The sequence below is a fragment of the Elephas maximus genome, chromosome 10, assembly GCF_024166365.1.
Source record: "Elephas maximus indicus isolate mEleMax1 chromosome 10, mEleMax1 primary haplotype, whole genome shotgun sequence".
In the NCBI taxonomy this organism is placed as follows: Eukaryota; Metazoa; Chordata; class Mammalia; order Proboscidea; family Elephantidae; genus Elephas; species Elephas maximus.
The window spans coordinates 94,041,134-94,064,844 of NC_064828.1; the positions used below are offsets into that span (position 1 = coordinate 94,041,134).

At 38.8% G+C, this 23,711-nt stretch overlaps 1 protein-coding gene across 9 annotated transcripts in view; it reads right to left on the reverse strand.

Moving 5' to 3' along the window:
• The window catches only part of CEP128 (centrosomal protein 128), a 523,299-nt gene extending 501,592 nt beyond the window's left edge, over positions 1 to 21,707 (reverse strand). For 4 of the 9 annotated variants that reach the window (XM_049899768.1, XM_049899766.1, XM_049899767.1 and 1 more), the window contains exon 1: positions 21,477 to 21,702. The gene's annotated coding sequence lies outside the window, so the exon portion shown is untranslated. Of the gene's footprint in view, positions 1 to 21,476 lie in introns of all 9 variants that reach the window. The other 5 variants (XM_049899764.1, XM_049899760.1, XM_049899762.1 and 2 more) reach the window with 5 other exon arrangements.
• Between the last annotated feature and the right edge of the window lie 2,004 nt (positions 21,708 to 23,711).

Consider the following 23,711-nt stretch of genomic DNA (forward strand, 5'->3'; position numbering starts at 1 on the left):
TCAAATCTATTCTTGAGATGATCTCTAAGTTCAGGTTGGATATACTCAAGGTCCTACTTTGGCTCTAGCAGGCCTGTTTTAATTTTCTTCAGCTTCAACTTGAACTTGCATATGAGCACTCGGTGGTCTGTTCTGCAGTCGGTCCCTCGCCTTGTTCTGACTGATGATATTGAGCTTCTCCATCACCTCTTTCCACAGATGTAGTCGATTTGTTTCCTGCATATTCCATCTATCAAGGTCCACATGTATAGTCACCATTTATTTTGTTGAAAAAAGGTATATGCAATGAATAAGTCACTGGTCTCGCAAAATTTTATCATGCAATCTCCAGCACCATTTCTATCCCCAAGGCCATATTTTCCAACTATAGATTCTTCTTTGTTTCCAATTTTCACATTCCAATCACCAGTAATTATCAGTGCATCTTGATTGCACGTTTGATCAATTTCAGACTGTAGAAGTTGGTGAATATCTTCTATTTCATCATCTTTGGCACTAGTGGTTGGTGTGTAAATTTGAATAATAATCATATTAACTGGTCTTCCTTGTAGGCACGTGGATATTATCCTATCACTGAAAGTGCTGTACTTCAGGATAGATCTGTGACACCATTTCTCTTCAATTTTGTCATTCCCAGCATAGCAGACCATATGATTATCTGATTCAAAATGGCTAATACCAGTCTATTTCAGCTCACTAATGCCTAGGACATCGATCTTTATGGATTCCATTTCATTGTTGATGACTTCCAATTTTCCTAGATTCATACTTCGTACATTCCACGTTCTGATTATTAATGGATATTTGCAGCTGTTTCTTCTCATTTTGAGTTGTGTCACATCAGCAAATGAAGGTCCTGAAAGCTTGACTCCATCCACATCATTGAGGCTGACTCTAATTTGAGGAGGCAGCTCTTCCCTAGTCATATTCTGAGTGCCTTCATATCTGAGGGAGTTCATCTTCCAGCACTATATCAAGTAATTTTCCACTCTTATTCATAAGGCTTTCACTAGCCAATTTTTTCAGTAGCAGACCACCAAGTCCTTCTTTTTAGTTGTCTTAGTCTGGAAGCTCTGCTGAAACCTACCCACCATGGGTGACCCTGCTAGTATTTTAAATACCTGTGGCACGGCTTCTAGCATCACAGCAACACACAAGCCACCACAGTACGACAAACTGACAGACTAGTGTTGGCTTACGTCTATACAAAGGTATGATAATGTACAACTTTGTAAGAATTATAACAATTGCCATTGATTCAGTTTTCTATTTACTAATTTCTGTACTAAGTGTTTTATGTGCAGTATCTCATTTAATCATCATAACATTATCATCATTACCATCATTTTATAGAAAAGAAAACTAAAGCTTATAGAGGTAAAGTAACTTACTAAGTGGCAGAGCCAGGATTCAAATCCAGTCAAGGAGTTATCTCTAAAATCCAAGTTTTTAATCACTATGCTGTTACATGCCAATGTCAGTACAGACAAGACAAAAAAAGGGAAGAGGGATGGTGATAATATTGGGTGAATGTACTCTTCTCTGAAAGTAAAATGAACTGGTAAGAAAGGAATAGTGTTGTTCTAATCAAGACTCTGTGACCCAAAAGTCAGAAACACACACGAGCTAGCTTTAAGTGAAAAAGGGTATATTACCTTTTTTTAAAAAGGGAGTGGGGAACATGATGATAATAACAGTGATGGTGGTAATCATCATGGTATAAGCCTAAGTAAGCAATAATATGGATAACTAACACTTATATGGCTCTCACTCTGTGCCAATGGAGCCCTGATGGCACAGTGGTTAAGTGCTCAATTGCTAAATTGCTAAGCGAAAGGTCAGCAGTTAGAACCCACCATCCGCTCTGTGGGAGAAAGATGTGGCAGCCTACTTCTGTGAAGATTATAGCCTTGGAAACCCTATGGGGCAGTTCTACTCTGTCCTATAGGGCCGGGTTTACTTTATGCCAGGCCCTATTCTAGGGACTTTACATATATTAACTCATTAAAGCCTAACAACCCTATAGAATAATACTGCTAGAGCCCATTTTACAGGTGATTAAAATGGGCTTCAGACAGTTAACTTGCCCAAATTCATACAGCTAGGATGAAGAAGAGCCAGGATTCAAACCAAGGCAGTCTGGCTCCAGAATCTATGCTCAAAAGCCCTACAGGGACCTCGTAGAGCCCATATATAAAATGGCTGAACTCTTCACAACACATAAAACTCACGCATTCACACTCTCTTTGTCCCACTGTCTTTCTCACGTACGCACATCCCTACACCTCTAGTCCCTGATAGAACACCTGGCAGGCTCAGCCTCCAGCCTGCGTTTTTGCTTCCCTCGCATCAGGAGTCCCTCCTGGTCAAGCACCTCAGAGCTGAAGAACTGTGCCATGTGGACCACTGCCCACTGAGCGCACTTCTGGGAAAGGCCACTGGCCACGCTGTAAAAAAGGACTGCTTATGCACACATGGAGAAACAACTATTAGCTCTCAGATGATTATATATGTATAAGTTGTCAAAAATCAGTGCAGTTTCAAAAGAAAATAGTTACTAAGCAACCCCTCTCCCTGTCTCACAAGCAGAATGGCACAGATATTTTAGACTTACACACCCACACACACTTCATAAATAAATGAAGCAGTATGCAAAGTTAAATAAAAAGTAAAACATGTCAAGACAGAAAACAACAAACAAAAACTTAAGTGGGGGGGAGAAATTTACAGACAAAAAGATGTTAACAAAACCCTGAGATAAATTTATTACTTGTAGTTTAGCACTGAAATTACACTTTCTTGCATTTGCTGTCAGCTAAAAATAGATAGATAATGATAAGGGATAAAATCAAAACAAAGGCATCTGACCTATTTGTAAAATGACTGAGCTAACTCTAAGAGCTTAATGTAACCTTTCCTCCAGACTCTACCTTTGTTGCCTAGGAACCAACCCCAGTTATTATTAAGGAAATAAGTTTCTTTGCGGTCAAGCTAAAGAACTTGAATAAAAAAAAAAAAAAAAAGAACTTGAATAGCTCATGGTAATTCATTTGTTCCTTATGAAAAAATCTTTGTTCCCAGTCTCCTTTAGAGATTGACACTTTGAGCAAGGTACCTGTCTTAGTCATCTAGTGCTGCTATAACAGAAATACCACAAGTGGATGACTTTAACAAAGAGAAATTCATTCTCTCACAGTTCAGCAGGCTAAAAGTCCAGTTGGCTAAAAAGCCGGTTCCAGTGGAAGGCTTCCTCTCTCTGTCGGCTCTAAAAGAAGGTCCTTAGGATGCATTAGTCTTCCTTTGGTCTGGGAGCATCTCATCACAGGAACCTCAGGGCCAAAGGACGCACTCTGCTCCTAGAACCGCTTTCTTGGTGGTATGAGGTCCCCAACTCTCCGCCTACTCTCCTTACCTTTTATCCGTTGAGAGATAAAAGGTGGTGCGGGCCACACCCCAGGGAAACTCCCTTTATATTGGATCAGGGATGAGACCTGGTAAGGGTGTTACAATCCCACCCTAATCCTCTTTAACATAAAATTACAATCACAAAATGCAGGACAACCACACAATACTGGGAATCGTGGCTTAACCAAGTTAATACACACATTTTTGGGGGGACACAACTCAATCCATGACAGCAACTTTTAACAAACCACTCTTGAAAATTTGTCATGTCATTGCTTTGTAGCCAACATGAAGCCCCCCTCCCCTTGACCCCACGTCTTTCAACTACATCTTCTAGCCAATCAATATATTCATGTAACCAATAGTTTCAAAGATTATGCTTTACTTTGTCTTGCCTTTGACCACCCTCAATCTCTATTAACAAATCAGAATATTGTGTTTTGTACTTCCTCCTCCAGCCCTATAACCACATGCTGCCAATTCCTCCCACTTGGATTCCTGTTTTCCATTTTCTAAGACTTCACATTTCCCCATTTGTCATAGATTGAATTGTGTCCCCCCCCCCCCCAAAATGTGTGTCAACTTGGTTAGGCCATGATTCCCAGTATTGTGTGGTTGTCCTCTATTTTGTGATTGATACAATCTTCCTATATGTTGTAAACCCTAATCTCTTCCTGTGATTAATGAGGCAAGATTGGATTATGTCAAAGAGGATTAGGGTGGGATGTAACACCCTTGCTCAGGTCACACCCCTGATTCAATGCAAAGGGAGTTTCCTTGGGGTGTTGCCTATACCACCTTTTATCTTACAAGAGATAAAAGGAAAGGGAAACAAGCAGAGAAGGGGGACCTCATACCACCAAGAAAGAAGCACTGGGAGCATAGCATGTCCTTTGGACCCAGGGTCCCTAAAATGAGAAGCTCCTCAACTGGGGAAGATTGATGACAAGGACCTTCCTCCAGAGATGACAGACAAGAGAAAGGCTTCCCCTGGAGATGATGCCCTGAATTTGGACTTGAAGCATACTAGGCAGTAAGAGAATAAATTTTTCTTTGTTAAAGCCATTCATTTGTAGTATTTCTGTTATAGAAGCATTAGATGACTAAGACACCACTGCAATGTTCTTTTGTGCTTCAACTGTCTCTGTTCCCTCAATAAACTATTTTCAATTTTAACCAGACTTTGTGATTTTCCTGTACAACACTACTTGGTGTCAGATACATGAAATTTCAAAGACATCTTGGCTTCTATAACCCTGGGGACCTTGACGACATGGGCCTCACCAGCAGAGCCTTTTGGCTTACCACATTCCCAGATGCCCAGAAGTAGTCTAAAGTCTTTGAAACCCAAGCTCCATCTTCATTGTATAGAGCTGTTTGACCTTCATTGAGGATCTGACTTTACTTTTATCTTTGGTTCACTCTCTGAACGTTCTGATGAGTTCACTGCCAAATTCAGCTTGATGAGGTTGTTCCTACGATATCCCCAGGTCTACAGTCTACTCTAGGGAGATCAAGGTTCCAGCCTATTAAGTTTGAGCTCACTTTCTATTTTCTAGTGCACTTTCAAGTTACAGCAAGCATTCAAGTTCCAGCGCACATTCAGTTTTTCGTTTTTGTCTTTGCTCTTTTCCCACTTACAAGTTCAGGTTAAAGTTTGTTTGACCTAGGTCTGGTGCACATTTGAGATCATTCCTTGCATTCTGGCATTGTGGAGGTTGCTTTAAGGGGTGAGAGACCTAAAGTAATGCTCCTCACACCTGGGTGCAAAATTTGGCATTGTGGAGGTTACCTTAAGGGGTTAGAGAGACTGAAAGTAAGGCTTCTCACAATTGCTTTTTGTTTTTCTGTGCACACATTTGTTATTTTACAAATGTTTCAGTTAGTTTTCAGGTTAGCTGACTTCACGGACAGATAAACTATGTAGTTTTTCTGTTTTGTTTTAACTTGCTTCTAGTCTAAAAAATTGTGTCTGAATTTCTGTCTTGTATCAAAAGCTACAGCTAACAATTACTATATTTTTCATAAAACTGTTTTCACCTGCCTTATAATCTTTTTTTTTTTTGGCAGCTACTCTAAGAAGCATTAAGATAAATTAGTCTGCTTGAAAAGTGCACTGACCACTTCTGTATTACACCAGGCAACTGGGCTGAACTCATACTACTTGCATTTGAAAAGGTGGAGGTGTAGCTCCACAAATGACTGAGGACTTTGCCAGCTTTACCTAAATCTTCTAACCTTCAGAAATGAAAAAATTATACATCTCAGGATGCAGCACTGGAGGTATTCACTCATCTATGTCAAAAAATTTGAAAAACAGCTTCCTGGCCAACAGGCTGGAAGAGATCCATATTAGTGCCCATTCCAAAGAAAGGTGATCCAACAGAATGTGAGAATTATCGAACAATACCATTAACATCACACACAAGTAAAATTTTGCTGAAGATCATGCAAAAGTGGCTGCAGCAGTACAACAGGGAACTGCCGGAAGTTCAAACAGAAATCAGAAGAGGATACGCAATGAGGGATATCATTGCTGATGTCAGTCAGGAGGATCTTGGCTGAAAGCAGAGATTACCAGAAAGATGTTCATCTGTGTCTTATTGACTATGCAAAGGTATTCGACCGTGTGGATCACAACAAATTAGGGATAACACTGTGAAGAATGGGAATTCCAGTGCTCATGTGGAACCTCTACAGACCAAGAGGCAGTCATTCGAATAGACAAAGGAGATACTGCATGGTTTAAAGTCAGGAATGGTGTGCGTCAGGGTTGTATCCTCTCTCCATACTTATTCAATCTGTATGCTGCGCAAATAATCCAAGAAGCTGGACTATACGAAGAACGCAGCATCAGGGTTGGAAGAAGACTCATTAACAACCTGCAATATGCACATGACACAACCTTGCTTGCTGAAAGTGAAGAGGACTTGTAGCACTTACTGATGAAGATCAAAGACTACAGCCTTCAGTATGGATTGCACCTCAACATAAAGAAAACAAAAATCCTCACAACTGGACCAGTAAGCAACATCATGATAAACAGAGAAAAGACTGAAGTTATAAAGGATTTCATTTTACTTGGATCCACAAACATCACCCACGGAAGCTGCAGTAAAAAAATCAAATGACGTATTTCATTGGGCCAGACTGCTGCAGAAGACCTTTTTAAAGTGCTAAACAGCAACGATGTCACTTTGAGGACTAAGGTGCACCTGACCCAAGCCATGGTATTTTCAATCACCTCATAAGCATGCAAAATCTAGACAATGAATAAGGAAAACCAAAGAAGAATTGATGCCTTTGAATTATGTCATTGGCAAAGAATACTGAATATACTATGGACTGCCAGAAGAATGAACAAGTGTGTCCTGGAAGAAATTCAGCCAGAGTGCTCCTTGAAGTGAGGATGATGAGACTTTGTCTCACATTCTTTGGACATGTTATCAGGAGGGACAGTCCCTAGGGAAGGATATCATGCTTGGTAAAGTAGAAGGGTCAGCAAAAAAGAGGAAGACCCTCAATAAGATGAACTGAAACAGTGGCTACAACAATGGGCCCAAGCATAACAACAATTGTGGGATGGCACAAAGCCAGGTAGTGTTTCATTCTGTTATATAGGGTTGCTATGAGTCAGAACTGACTCGATATAGCACCTAACAACACCACCTAAATCTTCTAACTTTCAGAAATGAAAAAATTACATGTCTCAGACTTTAGATACCATTACACAAGTGACTATAATTTTTATAACACCTGACATCAAGACAAAGAAAACTTTTGAGTCTGAAGTAACCATTATCGAGACCCTTGCCCAGGTCTGACCACAGATAAGTCCCTTCAAAAACCCAATAAGCTCCTTTTAAACTCATGATGTAATATATTAATGTACACCTTTGTAAACTTTTGCCTCCAAGCACTGACAAAAATTGCTGCAATCAAGGTCACTGTTTTTAGCAGCACATAGAAACTATAACATAGGCTATAGGAAAAAGCCTGGCCATTCAATCTGGCCACTAATGACCCTCAAACTAACATACAAAGCAGGCCTCTATGAGGATAAGACATCCAGCTAAAAATCAGTTCTGCTCCTGATAAGTTTTTGTTATTCATGTAGTCACCAAAAGACCCCAAAAGGCCCCTTCCCAACCAAATAAAAACCTTTTTTTAACAAAAGAAATAAAAATTTACATAGCGATACCGAATGTTTAGATAAGCTTTATCTCAACAGTAACTTACTGTAACTTACTGATATTAAATTGGGTTGGTGGATGTTTGTTACAATTTCAGTTAAAGTTTATAGGATCTGTTTATGCCACAGGGGAAAAAAAAAATATTCATTTTCATAAGAAATTTAAAAGGTTTATAAACAGAAAATTTATTTGGTATGGTTAAAGTTCTTACTCACTGTATTTAAAAATTTAATAAGTTGATTTGTAAGAATTTTTAAGAACTTTAATATTAAATAACATATAAGCTAAGAATTGGGTTTCTCACTGATAACAAAATTTTCTTTAAAACTAAAGAATTAATTTTTTTTTTTAATATGCTCTGCCTCAAAATCAAAGGTTCAATAGAATAAATTCCTAAATCAAAAACCAAGCCACATGGCTGTGGAAAAACTACAATTTTTACCTGTAAGATCTTTAAATAACTCAAATATTGTTTCTCGATACCCTGTATTAAACTCCTGACAACTTTTGAAACTTCAAAAAAAGCCACAAAAGATTTGTTTCATAAAGAAAAAAGTGCTAAAGAGGTTTATTTAATAACATGTCAAATCAAGAGAAATGCCAAATTTTCTTTAGGTTAAAGTTTTATGCACTAACGTTTCCCTTATATTTTTTGCCTGATATTAGAAAGTAAGCTCATTCTATTATACTTTTATTATCCTTTCAAATTACTAACTTGGTCACAACTTTATTTCTGTTAAAATCTAGCCTCATCGTGGAACAGAACTCAAATTCATGTAAAAAGACCAGACTTAATGATCCGAGACTGGAGGAACCCTAAGCCATGGCCCCCTGATGCTCTTTTAACCCAGAACTAAAACCACTCCCAAAGACAACTCTTAAGACAAAAATTAGACTAGAATATAAAACATAAAATAATACGCATGAACAGTGTGCTTCTTAGTCCAAGAAAATACACAAGACCAAAAGGGGGACTCCTGTCCAGAGGCAGGATGGGAAGGCAGGAGCTGGTTGGATGGACATCCAACCCGAGGTGTGGGGGGGGGGGGGTGTGCTGTCATATTGTGGGGACTGCAACTAGTGTCACATGACAGTATATATATAAAATTTTGTATGAGAGATTAACTTGAGCTGTAAACTTTCACTGAAAGTGCAATTTAAAAAAAATTATTGAGCAAAAAAAAAAATCTAGCATCATCAAAGACAATTGTTTCACCTAAGGAGTTTTTATGATTCTTCATATACTCTGATTCTCTTTTAAAATGAGGTTAATCATTAGGTTTAGAGATATTTTCATCTAAAGTTTTTATTTTACGTTATTTAACTTTGCAGTACTTTTGTAGTTAGTTACCATCAAGTCTCTTCATTTTAAAAATTATTATTATAAGCTACCATCCAAAACTTGTTGCAGCCATGTTGATTCCAACTCATAGTGACCCTATAGGACAAAGTAGAACTGCCACATAGGGTTTCCAAGGAGCGGCTTGTGGATTCGAACTGCCAACCTTTTGGTTAGCAGCCAAGCTCTTAACCACTGCGCCACCAGGGCTCCACATAGCCATTTTTAAATTTGCCATTCACAGATAAGTTTTACCTTCCTGATTCACTGAAAACAACAAAAATGGACTATATCAGACTCATAAAAAGGACTATAGTATTTTGAATATAAATGCAATTGGACTGAATCAAGTTTTTTAGAACTCTTTTGTAGAAATTGAGGGAGTTTTTCAAGTTGATGCTGACCCAGAGTAACATGACACCAAAATTGGCTACCTAAAACTAAGTAAACTAAAAAGATTACTATAAGATTTATATAAGAGCATCACTAATATACAATGTTCTATTCTCTAGATATGAAAAATCATTTTTCCTCTCTTCCTTCTTCCCTTTTTTATGTATGAATAAGCTATTTCAGGAACTAATAACACTGCACTAGTTATGGAATATCCTATGAATTAAAAAATGTTATGGCTCATGTCAAAGTTCTAACTAAAATATATTCAGAAATGCCACAGATTCCAAGAAATACATACTAGAAATAACTATGGCGAGAGAAGCAGTTCTTCAAAATCAAATAGCCCTCCCTTATATTACTTATACCAACTCTAATATTGTTAAATATTGTCAATTTTTAATTCAATACTCTAAGGAACATTTTCACAGGTGGAAAGAATCTCTGATGACCAAAAACCAAAATTCCAAAATCTGCCTGATATAATTCCAGGGGACCATATATATTAGAAAAAAAATTCAGCTAAAAGAGTCAGTGGGGCCTTGTTGGACAGGACAGTATGCAGTTCTCCTTATTCATCCTTATACCACTAAATTACAGAGAGTTAAGACGTAAATACGCCTCTCTATATTAAAGAAGACTGCGGCCCCTACTTAAACTGTCCAGCCAACTAAAGGATTCCCACTAAAATTCATCCATCCCAGTAGACTGAAGGAAACAACTGCAACTGAAGCAAAAGGTTCCACCCAAGATCATGGAACAAGACTTCATACAAGCAGCTAAGATTTTTGGACTATTCTTTATAAGCTTTACTTCCCTATTTATCTAATTATCCTTTACCAACTTAGTATTCTCTCCTAGTAAAATATGCTGAATAAAGATCCCTGAAATAGTTATTCATTATTTAATGCTTAAAACTTTTAAAGTGGCACTGTTCCATCAGCTGGGATTTATAGACTGGTAATTTGCCAACTGTTACCTTCTGATTTACATCCACTACTTTCTTTCCCATGTATATACAGGTTATTAAAGTCCTTGAGCTTCTATTCCTATTGGCTTAGGTGATCCTTACAGAATTACATTTAGATTGCCTTATCCCTATATCAGGAAATTACCTTCCATGGTGTTAATTATTTATGTTCCCACTAGATGTCTGGTGGTGTAGTCGTTAAGAGTTCAGCTGCTAACCGAAAGGTCAGCAGTTCGAATCCACCAGGCACTCCTCGGAAACCCTATGGGACAGTTCTACTCTGTCCTATAGGGTCGCTATGAGTCAGAATCGACTCAAAAGCAACAAGTTTTTTTTACGAGATGTTGTTATCCCTGCCTAACACTTAGAGCCTTTAAAGCTGCCTCATTGTATAAGTTAACATTTATAGATTAGTAATTTTTAACTAATTGTTTTCATGCTAGAATTATGAGCAGGATAAAAAGGAGGGAATAATAGGCAGAATAAAATTAGGGTCTTCTTCCCATTTTTCTTCAAATTTTTCAAAGTCCAATTTCTTAAGAAAGATAAATCAAGTGAAGTTGAGCCTAGCAAAACTTAGTCCAACCCTTCTTGATCTTTCCTGTTTTCTACCAACCTTTGGAAGTTCAAGGACTTGTTCTAATAGTAGTTGGAGTACTTATACTGCATAAATGTTTATGGTATTACTCGCTTTTTATATTTTATAATGATCCTTGTTATTTTGTTTATCCCATATGGTTGTGCTGAAGCTAAAGAGCTGAATCCTGAAATCATATGCAGAAACCAAGATTATAGTGGGCAATACCACTTTGTTAAACAATACCCTGAAGAAGCCCAATTATATTGTAGTTGGTGTAAAAATTAATTTAAGACACTGAATAGAACTGTTAAACATTACGATAACCCATGTTCACAAAACTACACCTGTCAGGAATTAAACTTGGAAACGCTATGAACTTATAATAGTATCTACGTAGAAACCTAGCTGGTAAATGCAAATTTATCTAACCCTCATTTCTCTGATTTTAAACAGGCCCTGTGTGACCCCTGTGGTTATTATTCCTTTGTGGAGGTTCATTATAGATGACCCCTAACCTAAAGATTTTCCTTATGCATAGGCCACAACATGCTTAGATAGTTTGGAGAATAAAAGGTCAATGTATGATAAGAACCTTGGGAGTTCCTCTAGATATTTACACCGGTAATAAAAGTCTACATTGGACCAGTTACTTAAAATTTCATTTCTTTAGCCCAACATAGCCCAACACTTACCAGCAATCCTACTGCTGACTGCCCCAGATAGGACTGGTCCATTTTGTAATCAACCATTCCTTGGTTTGGTACAATACAATTAAAACTGTCTTTTCGTAACCTGTCAGCTCAAAGAGCTGTCGATATTACAGATGGAATGGCAGCACAAAAATACCTTAATTCACTGGCTAACATGGTACTTAATAATCAAACAGCTTTAGATCTTTTACTAGCCCAGCAAAAAGGGGCTTGCACCATTGCTAACATCTTCTATTGCTCTTGGATTAGCACCACTGGAAAAGTTAAACAAGATATTGCTAAGATTCACCAAAACACTGTTTGGTTACATTCTATGCCCCCTATAACTTTACCATCCTTCTTTAGTATCTTCAGTTGTCTACCTAATAGTGCAAGTTCCTGGTTACAATCTCTGTTGCGAACCAGGTTGATTATATTAACAACAACAACAAAAAAAACCTGTTGCCATCAAGTTGATCCCGACTCATAGTGACCCTATAGGACAGAGTAGAACTGGTCCATAGGGTTTCCAAGGAGCAGCTGGTAGATTTGAACTGCCAACATTTTGGCTAGCAGCCATAGCACACCATAGCTCTTAACCACTGCACCACCAGGGCCCCATATAATAATCCTTATTTCTGGAGTTATAAAATATGCTATAAGATATGCATCTACTATGAAAACCAAGAAACCAAACCCACTGCCATTGAGTCGATTCCGACTCATAGTGACCCTATAGGACCGAGTAGAACTGCCCTGTAGAGTTTCCAAGGAGTGCCTGGCAGATTCAAACTGCCGACCTTTGGGTTAGCAGCCATAGCACTTAACCACTGTGCCACCAGGGCTTCCAACCACTATAGGAACTGAAAATTCCACTTCATCTCATGCTCAGAGAATTATGTATATCAACAATGTATTTGAGAACCCAAACTAAAGAAGCTTCATGACTTAGTCATTTGAAAGTAGGTGAGGCTGTTTCTCCAATCTGGCTACATCCTATCCATTCCCCACACCAAAGTCACTGAAGATGGCTGCTCAGCAATAGCATGGTGAAGAAAACTGAAGCTGTCCTACTGCCAGAAAAGGCTTGCAGAAGATGAGTTACTCCTTTGTGGGCGACATAAGACCAGCTCAGCCTTAAGATGAGAACTCCCCCATGAAAAAAAACCCCGTAACAAGGTAAAAATACATAGTGGTGTCTCGCCACTTCTATCATGTAATGTCAAGCAGCCGTTAAGGACAATTTAAAGTCAAGCCCATGCAGAAGAGAGTATGCCCGCAACCGTGATCAACAGATGTTCTTCAAAATCTTTTATCAAAAGGAGAGAATGATAAGAATCAAAACAAAGACATTTGACCTTTTTGTAAAATGACTGGACTAACACTAAGAGCTCAATGTAATCTTTCCCCCAAACTCTACCTTTGTTGTGTAGGAACTAACTCCTACTATTTTAAGGAAATAAGTTTATTTGCAGCCAGGCTAAAGAATGTGAATACATCATGGAAACTTATTTGTTCCCTGATGAAAACTATTTGTTCCCAATAGCCTTTGCGACTGACACTCTGAGCAAGGTAACTTTTAACAGACCACTCTTGAAAATTTCGTATCACTGCTTTGTAACCAACATGAAGCTCCCCCCACCCCATGTCTTTCAATTATGTCTTTTAGCCAATCAATATGTTCATGTAACTAATAATGTCAAAGATTATGCTTTACTTTGTCTCACCTTTAACTGACCTAAACCCCTGTAAAGCAATCAGAATATTGTGTTTTGTACTTCCTCTTCCAGCCCTATAACCATGTGCCCCCAATTGTTCCCCTATGGATTCATCTGTTCTTTTTGCTGGGACTCCACGTTTCCGCATTGCAATGTTCTTTTGTGCTGCGGCTGACTCTATTCCCTCAATAAAACTCTTTACTTTCAATTTTAACCAGACTTCGTGATTTTGTGCTACGACAATAATAAACAAACAGTATAACAGTCCCAAAATAGCAGAGAAGAATTAAATTCTCTGCAAGTTCAGGCAATCTCTAATTATTCAAACTGCCCTAGACTAGACAGGAGATCAGCCTGGATAAGATGAAGCTATAATCCCCACGCTTCTAATATTGCTTTTTTTAAATCAGAGGGTGAAAAGTGGAGGACTATCGACTAAACTCAGCCCAACAATGTGTTCCATTTAAAATAACACTCACTGTGCTATTTTAGGGAAACCCTGGTGGCGTAGAGGTTAAGAGCTATAGCTGCTAACCAAAAGGTTGGCAGTTTGAATCCACCAGGTGCTCCTCGGAAACCCTATGGGGCAGTTCTACTCTGTTCTACAGAATCACTATTAGTCAGAATCGACTCGATGGCAACAGGTTTGTTTGTTTGTTTTGGTTTGTGCTGTTTTAATTTTTTTATTTGAAAAGAAGGAAGACTTCACATGAAAATTCTGATTTCCAGCTTCTCTTGAAAATACTGAGGACAAATATTCCCATAACAACCCAGACGTAAAGAGTAGCTACGCTATAGTCAGGCAGGTAGTCTCCTATTTGCTTCAGTCTCCACAGGGTCTGCTTCACTCACTGTGTTACCTGACTGACCCCACTTGGCAGTTGAATTTGAAGCCCTATTTTGGACAAAGAATCAAAACAAAGGAAGTTTATCAGTCCCACTGTTCAGCTGAAAAAGAACAGTTCAGTTGGAGAGAATTAATTAATTAGGGTTAAATGACCAAGAGATATGCTTTCCTACACAGGCCAAAAGAAAAATTAGGTAAAACAGAATAGGAATAATAATGATCTCGATACAGCTTTAGTATTAGTCCTGCCTATAGACTATAAAACCAGAACGAGATACTGTTACTGAGCAAGACAGCTTGATTTTAAGCAAACTACTTTGAATGTTTTCCGGTTATTGTGTATATAAGAAACTAAATTCAGAATAATAGTGTAGTACACTCAATAAATTGACCCCAATTCTTCATTCCTCCCTATATGCACTATCCTCCCACCATAGGTGGTGTAACCGTAACTCTGGGCTTAGCTATATGACTTGCTCTTGGTCAATAGGATTTTAGCTGACATGGCACAAGCAGAGGCTTGAGATGGGACTTACACTGGAACTTGGTCCTCTGCAGCTCTTCTATCACCAAAAGGACATGTCCAGGTTAGACTACTAGAAGGTGAGGGACACGTTATTACCCCAGTGACTTCCAGCTTAGATCAGCAGATCAACCCTCTGATCCTAGACAAGTGATTCTAGCCATAAACAGCTTAGCTAACCCATTTTGCAAACAGTAAACATTTATTGCTGTCTACCTCCAAAATTTAAGGTTGTCTGTTATACAGAAAAAGCTAACTGATACATATAATTTACTAATAAATCATTTGACTTGGTTCAAAAAGCAGTTCATTTCCTGAACTTTTCTCCCAAACCTACAATCCTTGAGAGAACAACCGGGTTTCAGACTGCAAAGACATATGAGAGTCTTTCAATGGTGAAAGGAAAAAAAAAATCCTTCTCTTTAACAAAAGAACCATAGAACACACCAGCTATTCTACCACTTCCATCGTTCACTAATATCATTAGTGCTCTCTGGTATGCCTTCCCCTGTGTACTATTGCCACCTATTTAAATTCTACTTAATCTTCAAGGCAGAGTTCAAATAATACATTCTCATCTCAGTGAGGCCTTCCATCTCCAGCAAGAAGTGTATTTCCTCCCTCTGCATTCTTATATCTATATAACAAGGCTTTTATTAAGCACATTCATGAAATGTTTATTTGTGCCATTGAATTTTATTTTTAAGTTCCTCAAATACGTCATGCTCATCTCACCTTCAGGCCTATGCTGGACTCACTGCCTGGAATACTCTTTTCAATCCTTTTACCTTGGCTAACTTCCACTTTTGCTTCAAGTCTTGTTCCAGAGGAAATTTCCCTAGAAAGCCTGCCTTCACTGCTCTACCCCAACTCTGGGCCAAGTGCCCTTTAGCTGTATGTCCACGGTGAATAGCACCTCATCACAGCCCATAGATTGGTAACTGGCTATTTACTTGTCTGTCTCCCACTAGACTCTAAAATCTCATCAGAGATTAGTTTTTTGTTTATTTGTTCATGGTTGTATCTCAGCACCTAGCATACTGCCTGGCATGTATTTTAAATGAATTTACAATTAAATTTTCCTTATTACCCCTTATGATTAATCCAGAGACAAATTTCAAAGGACAGGGTTTTGCAAATAGCAAGCAAGTACAAATTAAATAATTGTTGGATGAAGTAATTCTTGTGGCAAATGGCCTACGTTAATTATCTTAAGTCTTCAAACGATATGGATTAAGCTTCAAAATAGCATAAATATGAATACTCAATAATGTCTATTATAGAGTGAACAAAGATAAACATTTCAAATTCATTTGAATAAATGTGTTAAAACGTTATTATAACTGAAACATCCTAGGAGGTTGACTTGAGTTATTGGGAACCATTTTAATTTATCATAGTCATTTGCAGTTACTCGCATTCCTCAATTACTATTTATCTGCAATATAAAGCTCTAAACTCCGAATTAGCTAGGCTCTTTATCATCTGGGTCCAGACACTACTGTTTCATTGTACCAATCACTGCTCCTAGGCAAACTCATTTCTGCCATTTTAAAGCCTTCACTCTCCACCATCAAAATTTTTCCTTCTTCCTACTATCTATAAAATTACTGTCTTCATCTTTTAAAATAAAATTCATAGTTCACTTTTCCACAACACCTCTGTTCATTCAGACAAGCCTGGTTCACGTTTAGCTTTAATTCACTCATCTATGAGCTCATTCATTCATGAGAACCCATCCATTCATTCATGAGCACCTGCTCCATGGCAAACCCTATGCTAGTTATCTGCCAGCACAGAGGAGATTTAACATGTTTGTCAGCTAAATGGATTCACGTACCCACAAATACTCCCATCTCCCAAACACGCCAAGCACCAGCATTATACAGATCTATAAAAAAAAAAAATTTTTTTTTTTTTGAGGTTTATATGAATTTCAGAGAGGTGTGCATATCTGAGCAAGGTGTGATAACCATTTTCAGGTCATTCATAGTTATTGACAATAGGACATCAGAAACTAGGCTAACAGACTAAAGGACAACTCAGGAAAATACGTGCGTTGTATGGGAATCGGGATTAATTAGCTCTTTAAAAAACATAAAAAAAAGAACAGTAGTGGAAACGATAGAACATGAGGAGAAAAAGGTGCGAAGACTATTTAAACAGGCAATTCAAAGAATACAAATAGCCCTAAAACATGTATAAACTTACTTGGTTTCACTAATCTAGAAACTGCAAATTAAAATAATAAAATGGAATTCTTCTCTATCTATTTTGATAAGCCAGAAAGAAGAAAGAAAAAAAAAAGTTATCATGCCCAGTGTTGGCAAGGGAACAAGTAGTATTAACTAGAATAGCTTTTCTGGAAAACCACCTGGCAATGCAAGAAAAAGTAAGTAATATGCATATGCTTTTTTTTTTTTTGACCCAGAAATTCTATTACTAAGAATATTACCTCAGGAAAACAGAAGGACAAGTTTGTAAAAGGTATGTGTGAGAACATTCAATTGAGAATTATTCCTAGTAGCTTAAAAAAAAAGAAGAAACAACACATCCACTGATAAAGGATTCATTACATGACTCTTAGTTCATCCACTCACTACAATACTATGTAGCAGTTAAAGGGCCAAGGTAGAATTTTATGTACTAACATATAACAAAACATTTTTACAAGAAGAAAATACGTTATATAATAATGTGAATACAGTAAAACCATTTCACATTAGAATCAACCCAGTGACATTATTACATGGATAACTGTGAATCTACTGAATCTACTCTAGATTATTTTTATATTATTCCCAAATGTGTCCAGACACTGCAGTTGAGAACTTTTGGACTAGAGCATCCTATCAGCTCTCTGTCACCCTCTTTAGCTCAAAAAAGTCTTTAATCCTAAGGATTTTGTAAAGCATAGATCTTGAACATCGTGTTACTGCAAGGCTCCGATGCAAGATGTTTAAGTGCCTTTTTTCAAATTGCAACATTAAAATGCTAAAAAGTTCCTATAATTTTAAATAAATGTTGCAAAATTTGGTATTTAACACTGCACCCCTGATTCCAAAGATGATTCACATTGAATATGTTCATTATAAAGTATGGACCATTGTATTTTTTTTAAAAGTAACTAATATAATAGAACCTTTGAACATATAAAGAAATGAATTACGGTGTTATAGATTGAACTGTATCCCCCCAAAAGTTATACTGAAGTCCTAACCCCTGTACTTATCTATATGACCCACTGGAAATAGGGGATTTCTTTTGTCATGTTAATGAGGTCATATAGTAGCTGGCTGAGTCTTAAACCTAAACCCCTCTGAGTGTTATAAAAAGAGCTGAATAGTCACAGGTACACGCAAGGAAAAGAAGACATAGGCCATGTGAGCAAATTTTGTACAAGAAGATATTCACACTGATCAGAGGATATGTAATTCACAATCAAAATTAAAGTCTGAGAGAAAAATCTTCTTTTGGAGAAAACATGAAACAAAATATTTTGAAATTCTTTCTACTCTGTACACATGGGATAGTCATGAATCAGAATTGACTCGGTGGCAACTAAAAACAACCACCAACAACAAGGAAGGACCCTCCCCTTGAGCCGATGACTTGATGTCGACTCTAGCTTTCAACACTGTGAGACAATAAATTCTTGTTCTTTGAAGCCACCCACTTGTGGTATTTGTGTTACGGCAGTACTAGCAAGCTAGTACAAAAAATAAGCTTTTCATTATATAGTATACAGAATCTAAAAATGCTGATTGTAAATCAAATTCTATTTAGACAGCAATCTTAAACAGTGGAGTCTCTTTGTAGTGGAAAGCACTGGGGTTTGAAGTCAGAAAACTTGAGGGTAAAGACTTCTCTTTGGGTTCCAGGGTCCTGAGCAAATAGAACAACCTATCTGAGACTCAAATCCCTTATCTTTAAAATAAAAATGATCATAATAACAAGATTATATAGAATACATGTAAAAGGTACTTAATACAGTGGCTGTGACAAAACAGGTCCTCAAATACCTGTCTAATATAACAGTTGCTTCACTGTTGCTTCTGTTAAGGTTTTCAATGTCTCTCAATCTACCTATTTTGTTCATCTAAGTTTTTGTAACATTGCATGCACGATCATCCTGTTTTTATTTTACCTATTAGAAAAGGGTTTCTTGCCCCCAAAAGTCTATCTGTTGATGCTTTTTCACTATAAATATGAAGAAGTCTGTTATCTCAGAAACTCAGAGAGAAGGCATACTTACAAAGCACACGCCCCCAAAACTCTGAGTCGCTCTTCTCTTAGCTCAGTGCTTTTCTCCTTAGGCACATATATCTGCCTCCTATCATTTCCTTCTGAGGTTCAGGGCAAAAGGCCTAATCCGTAGATGTGATGATCTTTGATTGCTTCTACACTTGCCCCAAACCACCTACAGATAAATGAAATAAGGGAATAAACCACACCTGCAACTTTAAATCTTAAAAAATAATCAAATTAGCTTTTACCCTCACTATGCACAGTTGATGGCTATCAGAGAACACAGAAAACACCTCTGGGGTCATCCAAAAGCTCAACTGACCTCATAGGAATCCTTCACATCCAAGTGCCCCACTCAACATACCCCTCACTGGTGAATTTCTGCTCACATCTCATGCTATGGATTGAATTGTGTCAGAGAAGCGAGCAAAGAGACATGGGGGACATCATACTACCAAGAAAGAAGAGCCAGGAGAATAAAGCATCCTTTGGACCCAGGGTCCCCGTGGTGAGAAGCTCCTCAACCTGGGAAGATTGGTGACAAGGACCCTTCCCCAATGCCAACAGAGAGAGAGAGAGAGAGCCTTCCCCTGGAGCTGGTACCCTGAATTTGGACTTCTAGCCTCCTAGACTATGACAGAAAGATTTTCCCTTTGTTAACACCATCCACTTGTGGTATTTCTGTTACAGTAGCACTAGATATTCACCTCGGGCTTACCAGGTCACTCTGTGGTGTGAACTGTTGCCCAAATCTGGCCAAAAGTACTGTCTCTGAGTATGTCTATCAATTGGTAAATTAAATAAAATTAATATGCCACTTCTGACTTTGAATTTTTAAAGGCCCAGTTGTATTTCTAAGCCAATAATGAACTACACGCTAGCAACTCTAAAAGAAACATTTTATCAGACACCCAGTTCTTGCCACACTTAGTATTACAATCAAACAAATAAAAATAAGATGCCTTTCATTTCAGGAAAGAGCTGTGGAGAGAAATATGTTTAATTCTAGGTGACTTTTTTCAAAGCAATCTGTAAGAATCCACGTAAAGCCATCCAGAGAACTACTAGTTGCCCACATAAAAAGTAAATCTTGGGATAAGTCAATAAACCATTTCAAGAAAAGAGGTAACCTGAGAAAGTTAATCCAAATAAACAAAATAAACCATTGAGAGACAATTCAAAGTGATCCAGGTTACACAATGGCAGAGAGGTAAAACGGCAGAGTCATGCCGAGGGGACACAGTTATGGCACATATTTCACTCTTCTAACAAAGCAGCAACCTTCACCCTATGAATTCACCCCATGATAGGAGCCATCAAAAACTAAACCCATTGCCATTGCATTGATTAAGACTCGTAGTGACTCTATAGGGTTTCCAGGAGCCGCTGGTGAATTCAGACTGTCAACCTCTCGGTCATCAGCCAAGCCCTCAATCACTGTGCAATCGGGGCTCCAAAAGAGCCATAGGCAAAACCAAATTTCTCTGTGCCAATGTAAAAGTGTCAAAGTTTTAAATTTCTGTCTGCACTGTCCAATATGGCGGTCACTAGTTTCTTTTAGGGCATATGGCTATCAAGCCCTTGAAATCTGGCTGGTCCAAATAGAGATGTGCTGTAGTGTAAAACACCAGATTTTGAAGATTTAGTACCACTTTGAAAAAAAAACAAAGGGCAAAATGTCCAATTAATAAGTTTAAACTGATTACATGTTGAGATGAAAATATTCTTATATATTGGGCTAAATAAACTATTAAACATTATTTTCACCTGTTTTGATTTTTTTTTAATGTGGCTACTAGAAATTTTAAAATTTTGTGCGTGGCTCACATTATATTTCTATTCAACGACACTGTTCTGCTTAATTAATAAAAATAAATATCAAGTACTGAGCACCTCCAATGTGCCAGGCACTGTACTAGACACATTATATACTCCTTGGAATAATGCTGCGAGGTATAACCGTCCCATTTTACAGATGAAAGGCGGAAGTGACTAGCTCCACCAAACCAATAAAGGATGCGGCTGGGATTCAATGGCAAATATCCCTGCAATATTATCTAAATAAGGGACGACTAATACCTAACGTGGGGGCAACTCTAGTACCGGCATAGGAAAGATAGGTCACTGATATAAAGTCTCCGAGGGCAGCAAACTTCTGGGACTACGAGACAAGTACAAAAACATCAAGTTATACCCCGGGCCAGCCGAGCAAACATCACATCGTTCTCTGAAGGACAAACAGTCCGAGACCAATCTCCTTGACAGCTCAAGCTTCACAGATGCTAGCGGCAGGGCAAGCTGCTCCCAAAGGAAGCCCACGTAGCCCAAATTCCCTGCATAACTTGGTTGGGACCTGACTGCGACACTCGTGGCAAGACACAACGGCTTGGGGATACCAAGCACGTTGTCTCTCCCTAACTTCGGCACACAGCCTACTCACTCACGCCCCACCCCAGATCTCCGCGAAGCTTTGGTATCCCACTTCCAGGACGAAGGGAAGTGGGGCCCGAAACGTCGGTAGTAAGATAGGGAAGTGAAGAGAAAGGGCAAAGGGGCAGTAGGGACAGGTACCTGAGACAAAACAGGACTCCAAGTCCTTAATGCCGGATCATCGCCGAGACCCCACTCGGCTCCCACGGCTACCAGTGACCCAGAAGGTGCAACTGACCAGACGCTGCGGCACAACTGATTCTGCTCTCCCCAGACTCGCAGCTATGGCAACTTGAACTAGCCGCCCAGCAGCCGCAACTGGACAGGACCCCGCCGATGCCGCTTGGCCCTGTGGGAGTTGTAGTCCATCCCGCCTTCAAAAGCAAGAAGTAACCAAGACGAAGAGGCTGTAAAGAAAACTGCAATTCCCAGAAAACAAAGTGCCTGCCCTTCGGGTGACTTTCCCGGAAGGAGCGGCAGTAGCTGGCATCTGAGTCCCTGGGCCGCGCCCTCTTCGTCCGGTCTTTATTTTTCTTAAAGGGCCAGTACATTCATGTGTAAGACAAACTCAGTGTCCGGACACAAAGTGAGTAAGAGAGCTGCCTTGGCCCTGACCGTAATTTAATCAGAAAAATCTAAAATATTCACTTTAAAAAAATGAGGAAATCCAAAGTAGTTGTAATGCTAACATATTGGGAACCAGCCCAAACCAAACCTGTTGCCATCGAGTCAATTCCGACTCATAGCAATCCTATAGGACAGAGTAGAACAGCCCCATAGGACTTCCAACGAGCGTTGGTGGATTCGAACTGTCAACCTTTCAGTTCGAGGCCGAGTTCTTCACCACTATGCCGCCAGGGACCCATATCGGGAACAGGGAGGAGTAATTGCCAGCAGTGAAATGTTAAAATCTACTTAATACCAGGGCCTAAGGCCTTGTTCCAAAGGCTCACAAATTCTTAGAATTAAAAGGGAACAGAGAAAGATTATCTAGTCAAAATGGATAGAGATAAGCAAAACTGGACAGCCCCAGAGGGAATAAGTCTGAGAGAATGGGTTCTGACGACTTCAAATTCCTGGTCCCAACTTCTGTTATTCCCACAGAAACTTCCTATTTGTGTGTTACGTGGTACACTGGAGGCAGTTATCCGTAGTTAAATGCACACAGTCTGAACCCAGACCACTTGGTTCAGATCTGAGCTGTAATACCCATCAGTTATGAGACTTTCCGAGCACTGATGGCGCAGTGGTCAAGAGCTCGGCTGCTAACCAAAGGTTGGCAGTTTGAATCTACCAGCCACTCATTGGAAACTCTGTGGGGCAGTTCTTCTCTGTCCTGTAGGGTGTTATGAGTCAGAATAGACTCTATGGCCACAGGACGGGGTTTATAAGACCTTCAGCAAGTTACCTAACCACTCTGTGCCTTCAGTTCTTCCTCCACCAAATGTGGATGATAAGAATAATACCTAACATGTAGGAGATAAAATAAATTATTGTGTGTGAAGCACTTAGCGCTGTGCCTACCCAGTAGTAAGAACTTCATATATGTGAACTGCTATATTCTGTGATATTCTAAAATGTTTGGTGCATTAACATTGAGACTTCATTCTTTGGTTCTAGAGCAAAGAATATACCTTGCTGCTTTGTGATGATTTCCCTTTCAAAGCTTAAGATAAATTTTGTTAATTAAAATCCAAAGAGCCTTGACTAAGATTATGTTGGCGAAGCTGTGGCCTTGGTCGTGACTGACCAGCTTGTGAGACCCGAGGTACTAAATTCACATCTAGTGTCTTGAACAAGTTTCATCAGACACCGTAGCTAACATTAAACACCTACATGAGATAATCCATAATGAGTTTCTGGAATGGGGTAGTCGAAAATAATTGACATAATCATCATAACCCAACTCATCTAGAGTGGCTAAGGGGAGGGAAAACAGTATGTAAGATGTTGTTGGGTGGTAAAGCGAGGCAGTGCTATTTGAAATAGAAGAGGCAGAAGCTGTATTTCAGTGATACCTTGCAAAATCATCCTACTATGAAACAATGTCAGGTGACTGATTATTTCCATGTAATGGGAAGACATATTTGAAATACTAATCAGAATTTTCCTCTCCCCTTGGCTCTCTTTTGTGGCCTCAGAGAAGGCTACTGCAGAAAGCAGGGAGAGGAGGCAAAGTAGAAGAAGTAGTCATTTCCTGGTTTTTGAGCATTGAACATACAGATTCTCAGAGAGTACTGGCTCTAGAATTTGTGGAGTTCAGTACAAAATGAAAATGTGAGGCCCTTGTTCAAAACTGATTAAGAATTTCAAAATGGGAACAGGAGGGTATTAAATTAAATATGGTGTCCCTCTGACTGTAGGCCATTTCACAGG